We start from the raw sequence: 15,696 nt of genomic DNA on the forward strand, positions 1-15,696 counted from the left end.
GGGGGATACAAATCCTACAGCTATAGAAATCAGCTTATCTGACTATAATGATAGGGGGGATACAATTCCTACGGCTATATAAATCAGCTTGTCTGACTAATAATAGGGGGATACAAATCCTACAGCTATAGAAATCAGCTTACCTGACAATAATGATAGGGGGGATACAAATCCTACGGCTATAGAAATCAGCTTATCTGACTATAATAATAGGGGGGATACAAATCCTACAGCTATAGAAATCAGCTTACCTGACTATAATGATAGGGGGGATACAATTCCTACGGCTATAGAAATCGGCTTATCTGACTATAATGATAGGGGGGATACAAATCCTACGGCTATAGAAATCAGCTTCTGTAAATAATGATAGGGGGGATACAAATCCTACGGCTATAGAAATCAGCTTCTGTAAATAATGATAGGGGGGATACAAATCCTACAGCTATAGAAATCAGCTTCTGTGACTAATGATGGGGGGATACAAATCCTACAGCTATAGAAATCAGCTTCTGTGACTAATGATAGGGGGGATACAAATCCTATGGCTATAGAAATCAGTTTATCTGACTATAATGATAGGAGGGATACAAATCCTAATGCTATAGAAATCGGCTTATCTGACTAATAATAGGGGGGATACAAATCCTATGGTTATAGAAATCAGATTATCTGACTAATAATAGGGGGGATACAAATCTTATGGCTATAGAAATCAGCTTGTCTGACTAATAATAGGGGGGATACAAATCCTACAGCTATAGAAATCAGCTTCTGTGACTAATGATAGGGGGGATACAAATCCTATGGCTATAGAATCAGCTTCTGTAAATAATGATAGGGGGGATACAAATCCTACAGCTATAGAAATCAGCTTATGTGACTAATGATAGGGAGATACAAATCCTATGGCTATAGAAATCAGCTTATCTGACTAATAATAGGGGGGATACAATTCCTATGGTTATAGAAATCAGATTATCTGACTAATATTAGGGGGGATACAAATCCTATGGCTATAGAAATCAGTTTATCTGACTAATAAAAGGGGGGATACAATTCCTACAGCTATAGAAATCAGCTTGTCTGACTAATGATAGTATATGGGGGATGCAAATCCTACCGCTATAGAAATCAGCTTGTCTGACTAATGATAGTATATGGGGGATGCAAATCCTACAGCTATAGAATTCAGCTTATGTAACTAATGATAGGGAGATAGAAATCCTATGGCTATAGAAATCAGCTTGTCTGACTAATGATAGTATATGGGGGATGCAAATCCTACAGCTATAGAAATCAGCTTATGTGACTAATGATAGGGAGATACAAATCCTATGGCTATAGAAATCAGCTTGTCTGACTAATAATAGGGGGGATACAATTCCTACAGCTATAGAAATCAGCTTATCTGACTATAATGATAGGGGGGATACAAATCCTATGGCTATAGAAATCAGCTTATCAGACTATAATGATAGGGGGGATACAAATCCTATGGCTATAGAAATCAGCTTATCTGACTATAATGATAGGGGGGATACAAATCCTACGGCTATAGAAATCAGTTTAATTGACTATAATGATAGGGGGGATACAATTCCTACGGCTATTTCTTTACAGCTTCAGAAAGATAAGCATTGTAACTGATCAGATGGAAGCATGAAGGCGATACAAAATTCTTAGGCTTAATTAATTTAGTAATAAATTGATCTGACATTAAGGACCTGGATAGATTTAAACATGTTATACTTAGATGGAAAACATATATTTGTATGTTAAAAAAGATCATGAGTTTAAGAAGATGATCATTTTGATTCAACTTAATTGCATACTTATTTGTAAATTATAATCCGTTAATAGCTTGGGAACCAATGTATTTATTTTGATGATGATGATATTTTAACTGAAACTTAATCAGAGACATATATGTTTCTGATTTATGAAACTAATTTGCTGTGCAATTAAGAGGAATCTATTCTATTTAAAAATGGATCTTTGATACACTTCACATTTAATTGAATATTTCGAGGACTCCAGTATGAATAATTGCATAATATAATTAATTGAATTGGACTAACATTAATGGTATCTACGCAATTTTTCTTGAAACAACTGTCTTAGACTTATATTTTCAAAGGCAATCGTCTACTGCTATTCAAATATACTTGTACATATTCCTTATTCATTATTTGACAAATATCTTGATTGAGGAATCAATTTTGATAATTCGATTTAAACAGATATAAATTTGAATAATCATTTTTCCTAATGATATATATGTTACTATTACCTGTCTGTTTTCCAAATGAGAAATATACAAGTGATTTTTTTTTTTATAATTGGATAATGAATCAAGCGAGATCTATAATATCTTATAATTAATTAGCCGTACATACACATGTATATAGAATAAAGAGAGTATTTGTAACATTTGGAAAAAAAACTATTTTTGTCTTTTTAAAATGTGATAATTTGTTATTAAAACAAAGCAGTTGTCTGACTAAAATCACTAGAAGTAAAAGACAAATCAGTCATGATTAATAATTTTTGTAATTTTTTAAAACTACATATTTTATACTTACTATCACATACTGTGGCCAGTTCTTATTTCTGAGTTGGACTTTGAAGAAAATCTATGATTTGGTTGATGACATCTAAATCCATGTTGCTTCTTCCAGCCTCTTTGTAAGAATGACCCTAATGACCTATACCTTTTCCCCCATCCCTACATCTACCTGTGTGTACAGGTAATAGGTGCTAATGATTAAAACAACACCCTGCCATTACCAGGGCAGATTCCCCGCCCAGCTAACAGTTTTCCCCTGCCCCAGGTAATCAGAGGACAGACTTTCGTCTCTTTCTATTGAAGTGTCAATAATTACTGCTTCAGTGACCATGCCAGGTTTAATCAACAGTTCAAATACTTTCAATTCATTGCATGTTTACAAAAAATTCTGATCGAGGTAAATTATCAAATTAACTTTTTTCTCCAATTTTCCCAATGATATCATAATAAAATTGATGGGGGATACAATTCCTATGGGGGGATACTTTTCCTATGGCCATTTATTGTATCCGGATACTTATCCTATGGCCAGTTTTGGTATCCGGGTACTTATCCCATGGGGGATACAAATCTCACATGACACCGGATGATGATATCAAATACTGGCATAAAAGGCTACCAAGTTGGTTAAAATAAATTACCTCGACTCATATTGAAGGTCAGTCAGTAGGTCAATTATCTTTAAAAAATTCAAACAATCCGATTAACGAATAATATACTGGGAGGAAGGGGTACCAAGTTGTTAAAATGAAAATTAATAACCTTTGCCCATATTCAAGGTCACAGGGGACAAATATTAGGAAAAGGATGGCGATATTCGCTTTGACACTGTTCCCCACATCAAATTCACGGTTTCATATAACTGGCATATGCTGTTCTAAACCTTGAGCACAGTGTTCTCCACTTCGCACACACTGTTCCCCACATCAAATACACGGTTCCATATAACTGGCATATACTGTTCTAAACCTTGAGCACAGTGTTCTCCGCCTCCCCACTCGGTATACACAGTTCCCAACTCGCATATCCGGCTCCCCACTCAGCATTCACCATTCCCACCTCTTATATCCAGATCCCCACTCAGCATTCACCATTCCCGGATACTTATCCTATGGCCAGTTTTGGTATCCACCGTTCCCAACTCCCCTATCCGGCTCCCCACTCAGCATACACCGTTCCCAACTCGCCTATCCGACTCAGCATTCACCATTCCCACCTCTTATATCCAGCTCCCCACTCGGCATTCACCGTTCCCAACTCCCCTATCCGGCTACCCACTCAGTATACACCGTTCCCACCTCACATATCCCGCTCCCCATTCAGCATACACCGCTCCCAACTGACATGTTTTGTTCCGCATCTCAAATGCACGACTCGCATATCTGCCTCCCCACTCCGTATACACCGTTCCCAACTCGTATATCCAGCTCCCCACCCAGCATACACCGTTCCCAACTGACATTTATTGTTCCCCATCTTGATTGTTTTGTTCCGCAGCTTGCATGCACTGTTCCCAACTCGCATATCCGCCTCCCCACTCAGCATACACCGTCCCAACTCGCCTATCCGGCTTCCCACTCAGCATACACTGTTCCAACCTCGCCTATCTGGCTCTCCACTCAGTATACACCGTTCCCAACTTCCCTATCCGGCTCCCCACTCAGTATACACTGTTCCCAACTCGCCTATCCGGCTCCCCACTCAGCATACACTGTTCCAATCTCCATATCCGGCTCTCCACTCAGTATACACCGTTCCCAACTGGCCTATCTGGCTCCCCACTTGGCATACATCGTTCGCAACTCACCTATCCGGCTCCCCACCCAGCATACACCGTTCCCAACTGACATTTATTGTTCCGCATCTTGATTGTTTTGTTCCGCAGCTCGCATACACCGTTTCCAACTCGCATATCCAGCTTCCCACTCAGCATTCACTGTTCCAACCTCGCCTATCTGGCTCCCCACTCAGTATACACTGTTCCGAACTTGCCTACCCGGCTCCCCACTCAGCATACACCGTTCCCAACTCGCCTATCCGGCTTCCCACTCAGCATACACTGTTCCAACCTCGCCTATCTGGCTCTCCACTCAGTATACACCGTTCCCAACTCCCCTAGCCGGCTCCCCACTCTGTATACACCGTTCCCAACTCGCCTATCCGGCTCCCCACTCAGCATACACCGTTCCCAACTCGCCTATTTGGCTTCCCACTCAGCATACACTGTTCCAACCTCGCCTATCTGGCTCTCCACTCAGTATACACCGTTCCCAACTCCCCTAGCCGGCTCCCCACTCAGTATACACCGTTCCCAACTCGCCTATCCGGCTCCCCACTCAGCATACACTGTTCCAACCTCGCATATCTGGCTCTCCACTCAGTATACACTGTTCCCAACTCGCCTATCTGGCTCCCCACTTGGCGTACATCGTTCCCAACTCCCCTATCCAGCTCCCCATTCGGCATACACCGTTCCCAACTCGCATTTTCGGCTCTTCACTCAGTATACACCGTTCCCAACTCTGCTATCCGGCTTCCCACTCAGCATACACCGTTCCCACCTTGCATATCCGGCTCCCCCCTCAGCATACACCATTCCAACCTTGCATATCTGGCTCCCGACTCAGTATACACCGTTCCCAACTCGCCTAGCCGGCTCCCCACTCACTATACACCGTTCCCAACTCGCCTATCCGGCTCCCCACTCAGTATACACCGTTCCCAACTCGCCTATCCAGCTCCGCACTCGGCATACACCGTTCCCAACTCGCATATCTGGCTCTCCACTCAGTATACACCGTTCCGAACTCGCCTTTCCAGCTCCTCATTCAGCATACACTGTTCCCAACTAATCGGCTCCCCACTCAGCATACACCGTTCCCAACTCGCCTATCCGGCTCCCCACTCAGTATACACCGTTCACAACCGACATCTATTGTTCCCCATCTTGATTGTTTTGTTCCGCAGCTCGCATGCAATGTTCCCACCTCGCATATCCGGCTCCCCCACTCAGCATACACCGTTTCCAACTCACATATCCAGCTCGGCATACACCGTTCTCAACTCGCCTATCCGGCTCCCCACTCAGCATACACTGTTCCAACCTCGCATATCTGGCTCTCCACTCAGTATACACTGTTCCCAACTCGCCTATCTGGCTCCCCACTTGGCGTACATCGTTCCCAACTCCCCTATCCGGCTCCCCACTCAGTATACATCGTTCCCAACTCCCCTATCCAGCTCGGCATACACCGTTCTCAACTCGCCTATCCGGCTCCCCACTCAGCATACACTGTTCCAACCTCGCATATCTGGCTCTCCACTCAGTATACACTGTTCCCAACTCGCCTATCTGGCTCCCCACTTGGCGTACATCGTTCCCAACTCCCCTATCCAGCTCCCCATTCGGCATACACCGTTCCCAACTCGCATTTTCGGCTCTTCACTCAGTATACACCGTTCCCAACTCTGCTATCCGGCTTCCCACTCAGCATACACCGTTCCCACCTTGCATATCCGGCTCCCCCCTCAGCATACACCATTCCAACCTTGCATATCTGGCTCCCGACTTGGCATACACCGTTCCCAACTCGCCTAGCCGGCTCTCCACTCAGCATACACCGTTCCCAACTCCCCTATCCGGCTCCCCACTCAGTATACACCGTTCCCAACTCGCCTATCCAGCTCCCCACTCGGCATACACCGTTCCCAACTCGCATATCTGGCTCTCCACTCAGTATACACCGTTCCGAACTCGCCTTTCCAGCTCCTCATTCAGCATACACTGTTCCCAACTAATCGGCTCCCCACTCAGCATACACCGTTCCCAACTCGCCTATCCGGCTCCCCACTCAGTATACACCGTTCACAACCGACATCTATTGTTCCCCATCTTGATTGTTTTGTTCCGCAGCTCGCATGCAATGTTCCCACCTCGCATATCCGGCTCCCCCACTCAGCATACACCGTTTCCAACTCACATATCCAGCTCGGCATACACCGTTCTCAACTCGCCTATCCGGCTCCCCACTCAGCATACACTGTTCCAACCTCGCATATCTGGCTCTCCACTCAGTATACACTGTTCCCAACTCGCCTATCTGGCTCCCCACTTGGCGTACATCGTTCCCAACTCCCCTATCCGGCTCCCCACTCAGTATACATCGTTCCCAACTCCCCTATCCAGCTCGGCATACACCGTTCTCAACTCGCCTATCCGGCTCCCCACTCAGCATACACTGTTCCAACCTCGCATATCTGGCTCTCCACTCAGTATACACTGTTCCCAACTCGCCTATCTGGCTCCCCACTTGGCGTACATCGTTCCCAACTCCCCTATCCAGCTCCCCATTCGGCATACACCGTTCCCAACTCGCATTTTCGGCTCTTCACTCAGTATACACCGTTCCCAACTCTGCTATCCGGCTTCCCACTCAGCATACACCGTTCCCACCTTGCATATCCGGCTCCCCCCTCAGCATACACCATTCCAACCTTGCATATCTGGCTCCCGACTTGGCATACACCGTTCCCAACTCGCCTAGCCGGCTCTCCACTCAGCATACACCGTTCCCAACTCGCCTATCCGGCTCCCCACTCAGTATACACCGTTCCCAACTCGCCTATCCGGCTCCCCACTAAGCATACACGGTTCCCAACTTGCATATCCAGCTCCCCACGCAGCATACACCGTTCACAACCGACATCTATTGTTCCCAATCTTGATTGTTTTGTTCCGCAGCTCGCATGCAATGTTCCCACCTCGCATATCCGGCTCCCCACTCAGCATACACCGTTCCCACCTTGCATATCCGGCTCCCCCCTCAGCATACACCATTCCAACCTTGCATATCTGGCTCCCGACTTGGCACACACGGTTCCCAACTCGCCTAGCCGGCTCTCCACTCAGCATACACCGTTCCCAACTTCNTCCAGCTCCTCATTCAGCATACACCGTTCCCAACTCGCCTATCCGGCTCCCCACTCAGTAAACACAGTTCCCAACTCCACTATCCGGCTCCCCACTCAGCATACACCGTTCCAAACTCGCCTATCCAGCTCCTGACTCAGCATATATGGTCCCAACTCGCCTATCCAGCTCCCCACTCAGCATCACCATTCCCAACTCGCATATCTTGCTCTGCACTCAGTATACACCGTTCCCAACTCGCCTATCCGGTTCCTCATTTAGCATACACCGTTCACAACTGACATCTATTGTTCCCCATCTTGATTGTTTTGTTCCGCAGATCGCATACAATGTTCCCACCTCGCATATCCTGCTCCCCACTCAGCATACACCGTTCCCAACTCGCCTATCCGGCTCCCCACTCAGTATGCACCGTTCCCAACTCGCCTATCCGGCTCCCCACTCAGTAAACACTGTTCCCAACTCGCCTAGCCGGCTCCCCACTCAGTATACCCTGTTCCCAACTCGCCTAGCCGGCTGCCCACTCAGTATACACTGGTCCCAACTCGCCTATCCGGCTCCCCACTCCGTATACACCGTTCCCAACTCGCCTAACCGGCCCCCCACTCAGTATACACCGTACCCAACTCGCCTAGCCGGCTCCCCACTCCGTATACACCGTTCCCAACTCGCCTAACCGGCCCCCCACTCAGTATACACCGTTCCCAACTCGCCTAGCCGGCTCCCCACGCAGTAATTTACACCGTTCCCAACTCGCCTATCCGGCTCCCAACTCAGCATACACCGTTCCCAACTCGCCTATCCGGCTCCCCACTCAGCATACACCGTTCCCAACTCGCCTATCCGGCTCCTCATTCAGCATACACCGCTCCCAAATCGCCTATCCGGCTCCTCATTCAGCATACACCGCTCCCAACTCGCCTATCCGGCTCCCCACTCAGTATTCACCGTTCCCAAGTCGCCTATCCGGCTCCCCACTCAGCATACACCGTTCACAACTGACATCTATTGTTCCCCATCTTGATTGTTTTGTTCCGCAGCTCGCATGCAATGTTCCCACCTCGCATATCCGGCTCCCCACGCACCATACACCGTTTCCAACTCACATATCCGGCTCCCCATTCAGCATACACCGTTTCCAACTCGCCTATCCGGCTCCCCACTCAGCATACACCGTTCCCAACTCGCCTATCCGGCTCCCCACTCAGCATACACCGTTCACTAATCGGCTCCCCACTCAGCATACACCGTTCCCACCTCCCATATCCGGCTCCCCACTCAGCATACACCGTTGCCAACTCGCCTATCCGGCTCCCCACTCAGTATTCACCGTTCCCAAGTCGCCTATCCGGCTCCCCACTCAGCATACACGCATACACCGTTCTCAACTCGCCTATCCGGCTCCCCACTCAGTATTCACCGTTCCCAAGTCGCCTATCCGGCTCCCCACTCAGCATACCCCGTTCCCAACTCGCCTATCCAGCTCCTCATTCAGCATACACCGTTCCCAACTCGCCTATCCAGCTCCTCATTCAGCATACACCGTTTCCAACTCGCCTATCCGGCTCCCCACTCAGTAAACACCCTTCCCAACTACACTATCCGGCTCCCCACTCAGCATACACCGTTCCCAACTCGCCTATCTATCTCCCCATTCAGCATACACCGTTCCCAACTCGCCTATCCGGCTCCCCATTCAGCATACACCGTTCCCAACTCGCCTATCCAGCTCCTCATTCAGCATACACCGTTCCCAACTCGCCTATCCGGCTCCTCATTCAGCATACACCGTTCACAACTGGCATCTATTGTTCCCCATCTTGATTGTTTTGTTCCGCAGCTCGCATGCAATGTTCCCACCTCGCATATCCGGCTCCCCACTCAGCATACACCGTTCCCAACTCGCCTATCCGGCGTCCCACTCAGCATAAAAATAAAACAAAACAAAATCAAGGGAGCTAATATTTACCGCGGCCGGTTATCAGGTTAGTTTACCAATCAGTAAAGAATTGTTGGAATCCAAATCTTTATTTAAGTGTCAACTCCCCTGATAAGTCATATTAAGCGACTCAAAATAACTTTTTGTTTTTAAAATGTTATGCCGATGCTAATAAATGGTAAAGCACTAAAGCCGGTGTAAAGACAGATGATTTGTCATTTCATAAAGTTATTTGGGGTTATAAATGAGCTAGACATGTTTGAACATTGGATATGGAAAGCGCTATAATGTTTACCTTATAGCGAAGTAAATTTTGCGAAAAGTACAGCTAAAGCATGTTACCGGAGCATATTACTATATTTGTTGTGGTTTCTCATAGCCACCACCATCTCGGTATGAAGCCGGTATCCTCTCCACAGCAAGAATGATCCAAATTAAGCGTGGCATGGTCTAGACATATGAGTTAACTTGTGTCATTACGTAGCTTGCAGTTGAGATTGACTAAGTTCACGTCGCTATATACTATCTTAACAACAAAAGTACAAGTGTAATATACTAGTATCCAAATGACATATTCCTATGTTTCAACAGTAGCAGGGATGTGTAGTGTATTTGGAATAAAATCTTTGTTTGCCCCTGGCATCAACGATGAGTCCTAGAAGGACAAAACAGCTGCCTTGTACAGTGTAATTTATTGCATACTGATACCAAATTTTAAGGTGCAATCACCTGTGCGTGTTTCTCGGTTCATCTTTAATTTGGATTTTAGTATTCCGTCTTTTCGTATTCCAGAGTTATCTGCTCTTGTGAGCAGGTATTGAGTGTTACGTCATTAGTTTGTGTGAGAAAATTACGTCGTTTTCTCAAAAAAGTATGACGTTACTCTCACAAACAAATGACGTAATCAAAACCTGCTCACAGGAGCAGATAACTCTGCAATACGAAAAGACTAGACAATCTGTTGAACCTCAACAAAGGTCAGTAGGCTTCGTTTATTTAGGGAAGTTTGAGAGTATCAATTGAACATAACCTTATCATATACCATCAGTACAAACATCATATGATCGATAGGGTTTCATTATGCACAATTGCTTTACTGAGATCGAAACCAAGATCTTCCCTCCAAACATCAGCAAGTACAGGGAAGTCGTTGCTATAGCAATGGCACTTACCATGAGGCAGGACATTGTACTGACTTCAGCTAATACCATATAATTTCGTAAATATGATGTATATGATGATATATGTCATCTTGTAACCTGTTATTGTTAAACTCTATTGGGAAAGGGCTTTTTAAGAGGAACATGCAGTAAAATAAAAAAAAATGTAAAGGTTGGGATTTCATTATTGTGTCTACGTTCAATAAATTTGAAAAAAATATATTTAAATCGTAGTTGGGTTTTCATAATGAATATAGTATCTGATATACAAGATTGTCTATACTTGTTTCTGTCTCCGTTACCTTTCATCGTAACCAGGGGCGTAGCTGGGTTGAATATGGTATGTAGGCAGAATGTTAGCGCAAAGCGCGAGAGGGGGAGGGAATGGGAGGGGTCTTTCCACGACAATGTGTTGCCGCAGGCAGCACCCGAGCGCGAAGCGCAAGAAAGGGCGGGTATGGGAGGAGTCTTCCCCCTCCCCTTGGAGGGGGTCGAGGGGGTCGGGGGGATCCCACAGGAAAATTTGGAATAATAGAAGGCCTTAGGAGCAATCTCCCGTGTTCCGCTGGCAATTTCAATAGTTTAATTAATGAAAATAAAGCTCATTTTTTTGTGAGAAAATATCGGGAAATATATTTCATTCCATATTATATCACACGTTTTGTCGAATATGCATACTTTATGATGGGCAACATCAGTGATTTATGTGAATAAATGTTTTCAGCGCTATCCAAAGTCAGTATACAAGTTAACTGAACGATTTCAGAGGTCAGATAGAGTCCAGACAAATTGTAATCGCCGAGTTTTCCGGGCAGACAAAGGCTTACAAAAGAAAACTGGACGGCAAGGGAACGGCTCGTTAGTGACGGCCCGGGAACGGGAAAAAACTTTATACGAAGAAAGTCAAAAAGCAAAATTATACATTTAATCGACAACAACAAGGACCAGTAAAAGAAAAAGTGTATCTATGAAAGTTATGTGTAGGCAGTTGCCTATTCTGCCTATAGGCAGCTACGCGCCTGGTAACCAACATTAACAACTATAGCTTGGGGATAGTGACGTGAATAAATTACAGGGGAAGTTAGAAGAGAGTTGGGGAAATGCAGTATAAAATATTCATAAAATCAGTACATTGTGGTCAAGAAAAATCCTTCTGTTGAGTCATCGTTCATATACTTTATGGTTGATTTTCATATGTATATTAAGTAAGATCGAAATAAACAAGCTGCAATATAATGCTTATATAAAATATACTCTATGATAATCACGTGGATGTTTTCCCTACGCATACCGTCGTTGTGATAGACTGTTCACACTCCATACACTGTTATACATCCCGTGTCGTTGTCGTTCTCCTGTTCATTCTTTTCCTCATGGTATATCCATTTCCACTAGACTGTTTGCATCGGGAAAGGCCATGACTTACTTTACATATGATTTATGTTATTATATGAATACAAAAGTCATTTATTAAGAATCTTATTCAAAAACGTCACAAGATAATTAATCATAAATCAATTGATTTATTATTATGTTAGCAACTCGGCTATTTCTTTTTACATATGATCGCATGTATGCATCTATCATACATACATACATACACACATACGTACGTAAGTGCATACCTACCCCATATACCCCTACCCTACATGCATAGTTATGTACCCACGTACGTAAATGCATGCACTCCTACACACTCACACATGCATGCATACACACATACATGGTTTGAGCTACTCAGAATCCAAAACTATGTGAAACAGCATGTATACATTAATAACAATATCATCATAATATTATATCACCCTATTGTTGTTGAAATCGCTTAGACTTAAGGATGTAATCCTGAACAGCGAGGACAATTATTTTGTTTTCTTCTAAAGATAATGATTCATCGCCATATAATAATAATTTGACAGTTATTTGATACTGAAGGGTTTCAATGTATAGTTGTATGATGGCAGTGTATAAGGTACAATCTATCAGGTAATGAGAAGTGTTTTCGATGCTGCCGCATGCGCATAGAGGGGATCTAACAATGTTTTTCCTATATAAATGTTCATTAAGAGAGCTGCTTGACATGCGTAGTCGAGCCGTATATTTGTCCTAATCGTGAGCCATATGAGTAGTGTTTTGGTAGAGGTTTTTTGTTGTTGCGTTTAATATGTGATTTAAATTGATAAATGGAAGGGTTTCTCGTGACGTTAACTGGAATTGAGTTACAGCTATTGATAACAGAGGGCAAGAAAGATCTTTGATACACATTAGAATGACAATGAATGGGAGCGATAGTTGTAACATCCGAATGTCTAGTATTATGGCTATGTATTCCAGTGACTGATTGTGGTACAAGACGGTTGAGGTATTGGGGGTGTTTTGGTAGAACATTTTGTTGACAACAATTAGTTTGTTCAAATCTACTTCTATATACAGTTTATACTATGCTTGTCAGTTTGGTTGCACCAGATACAATCCCAGCTGCTGCAGTATTAATTTGTTCCAGTTTATCACTATATTCATCGGTAATATTATCCCACACTACGTCAGCATATTCAATAATAGGTCCGATAAATGAAAAGTAAATAGCCTGTAATGTGTTTCGGTCGAGTTTGAATGTTAGAGAACGTAGAATATTGATTCTGACTGAGGCTTTATTAATAATTTAAGTAAATGTTTGACCCAACTCCCGTCATTCGAAAAAAATACTCCTAGGTGCTTGTGTACTTAAACATTTGTTATTTCTTCATTATTCATTCATGTACAACGTTTGGTGATCAGGTCTTCGTTTTTTTATACTAATTAACATACTTTCGGGGGTTTTAGGATCGAAGCTTACCAACCACGATTTCGACCAGTTTGTTAGTGTTTGTAGGTCTGCCTGATGAGCGGTTCCTGTAGTAGTTGGGTTATCGACAATCATGCATAGTGATGTATCGTTTGCAAATAATTTAATAATATAATTTATATGTTGTTAACGATATCGTTTATGTAGATAAGAAATAGGTGAGGGCCGGGAATTGACCCTTGATCTATGAGGGGCCCCTGCTTTGACTTTACGTGGGTTGTCTCGGTAGAACAGATATGTTAAGTTGTTATTGGTCATATTGTGTGGTAAATCGCTGTTTTTGTTCGACACTGACGTCACGATCTTTTGTTGTTAACTTGTTATGCATAAACTTCCTTGTTAATACGATAATTATCTTACATTGAAACACCTAACTGAGTTACATTATGTATGAATCGATCTTCTATAGTAAGCAAATTGAAGTTGGTGCTGTTTATATATTGTTCATGTAAACTAGAAAATATCGGGCCGAAAACCGTGTTTCTTTATTCATGTCTATGCATTAAAATTTTGCATTTAATTCCTTTGAAATTAAAAACGTGCAAATAAAGATATAATTAAATCAAATTGAATTTTGTTACCGTTAAATTCTAGAACCTGCATTGAACCAAGAACTAGAGAAGACTGCTACGTTTGTTGTTTTAAAAACTGAAAACGTCATTGCAAATACATTTGTCTTCTGGTATGAGACAGGATAACACAATTCAAGAAGCACAATGGCTATTTTATCATTCACCTGTAATGCAAAACATCTGTGACCTTCAAAGCGAGTAAAGGTCAAACTTGGAACAAATTGATAGCAAAAAAGCTAGCACTACATGAAGATTGTTTTGCAGCTTATGGATCTTTATTGAATATGTAAACCTATTTAAATCATGTTGCCTAAAAAGTAGGTCAGGGTCATTTATTTGACATTGAGACCTTGAAGGTGGATCTATGCAGTAAGTTTTAACTTCGGCAGCACCCCGAGCGCGTAGCGCGAGGAGGGGGAGGCTACGGGAGTGGGTCGTCCCCCTCTCGCAAGGGGGGTTTTGGGGATCTCCCCCCCACAAAATTGTGTTTTCTAGAACGTCTCAGAAGCGATTTCCCGTGTTCTGAGGATTGTTTTGATGTTTAATTAACAATAAGAAAAAAACATATTTTAAGTATGGCCCAAAGACTTTTTTTTGTGTACTGGAAAGAAAATTAAAGTTTCGGTTCAAATTCTCTATCAACAGTGTGTTTTAGAAGTCGGATGGTATTCTTATAGGGGCAACCTGGTGATGAAAAATGTATGAATCCACAGGGGGGTTGTTCATTATTACCTAATTTGGCGTCCCGCCCGCAAGGGGGATACGAGAGGTCCACCGTCAAAAAATAAATGTAGGGACACACAATATCTAGTCTTCAGACATTGTACCTACAGTACAGTACTTCATGTAATAGTTTGTCGTACAAAAGAACAAATAACACCATAAAATCGTTGCTGTTTAATTAATGAGTTACTCATGGCATCACTAAGTTGCTAAACAAACGGATAAGTTCAAATCAGTGCGACACCCAAGGCCACTAGCTATATAGTCTCGCGTTTTATAATTGTTGACTAATTCACTAGTGTGGACAATTATATATCTGAAATGTCCACGCTGATTAACTCATGTAAGGGCGTGCATATTACCAACAGTGGTACATTTGCTAAGCTATCTGGTTAAAATAGTACAACCTAGGAGGCACATACGTATACGCGTCACCTTTAAATTTAATTTAAGCTATAAGTACCACAATGAGATAGTATGTTGTACATACAAGATAGTTAAACAGTTCCAACAATATATATAATACCAAAATAATTGAATGGATATGTTTCGTCGATTATCAGCCGAAAAAAACCCTTTATCGTTCTTGTATAATGATATGACTAATATCGCCCGGGCGGTTAGTAAGGTTACAATAAAAAGTATTAATTTTCAGATCATCTATAACGAGCGGTCAATAATACAATTATGCAACTTATGCTAGTATATTTCCGCCGAGCGTTGCAAGTTGCAACTTGGGGTTTTGCGGAGGTGGTAAAATAAAAAAAACACACTTTAGGGTCAAGATACAAAGTAGACGAGCGTAGCGATGCCAACAAATATTGTTTTAATAAATAAAATATAGTAAAAATATCAGATAACGGAAACCCACAATATTTGCTAGGATGCCGTTTTTTTTTATACAAGCTCGGTGCATTATTTGATGCATTTTAAAATGTTAATATGTTCCCATTCCCGG

The sequence above is a fragment of the Mizuhopecten yessoensis genome, unplaced genomic scaffold, assembly GCF_002113885.1.
Source record: "Mizuhopecten yessoensis strain PY_sf001 unplaced genomic scaffold, ASM211388v2 scaffold8841, whole genome shotgun sequence".
Taxonomy (NCBI): Eukaryota; Metazoa; Mollusca; class Bivalvia; order Pectinida; family Pectinidae; genus Mizuhopecten; species Mizuhopecten yessoensis.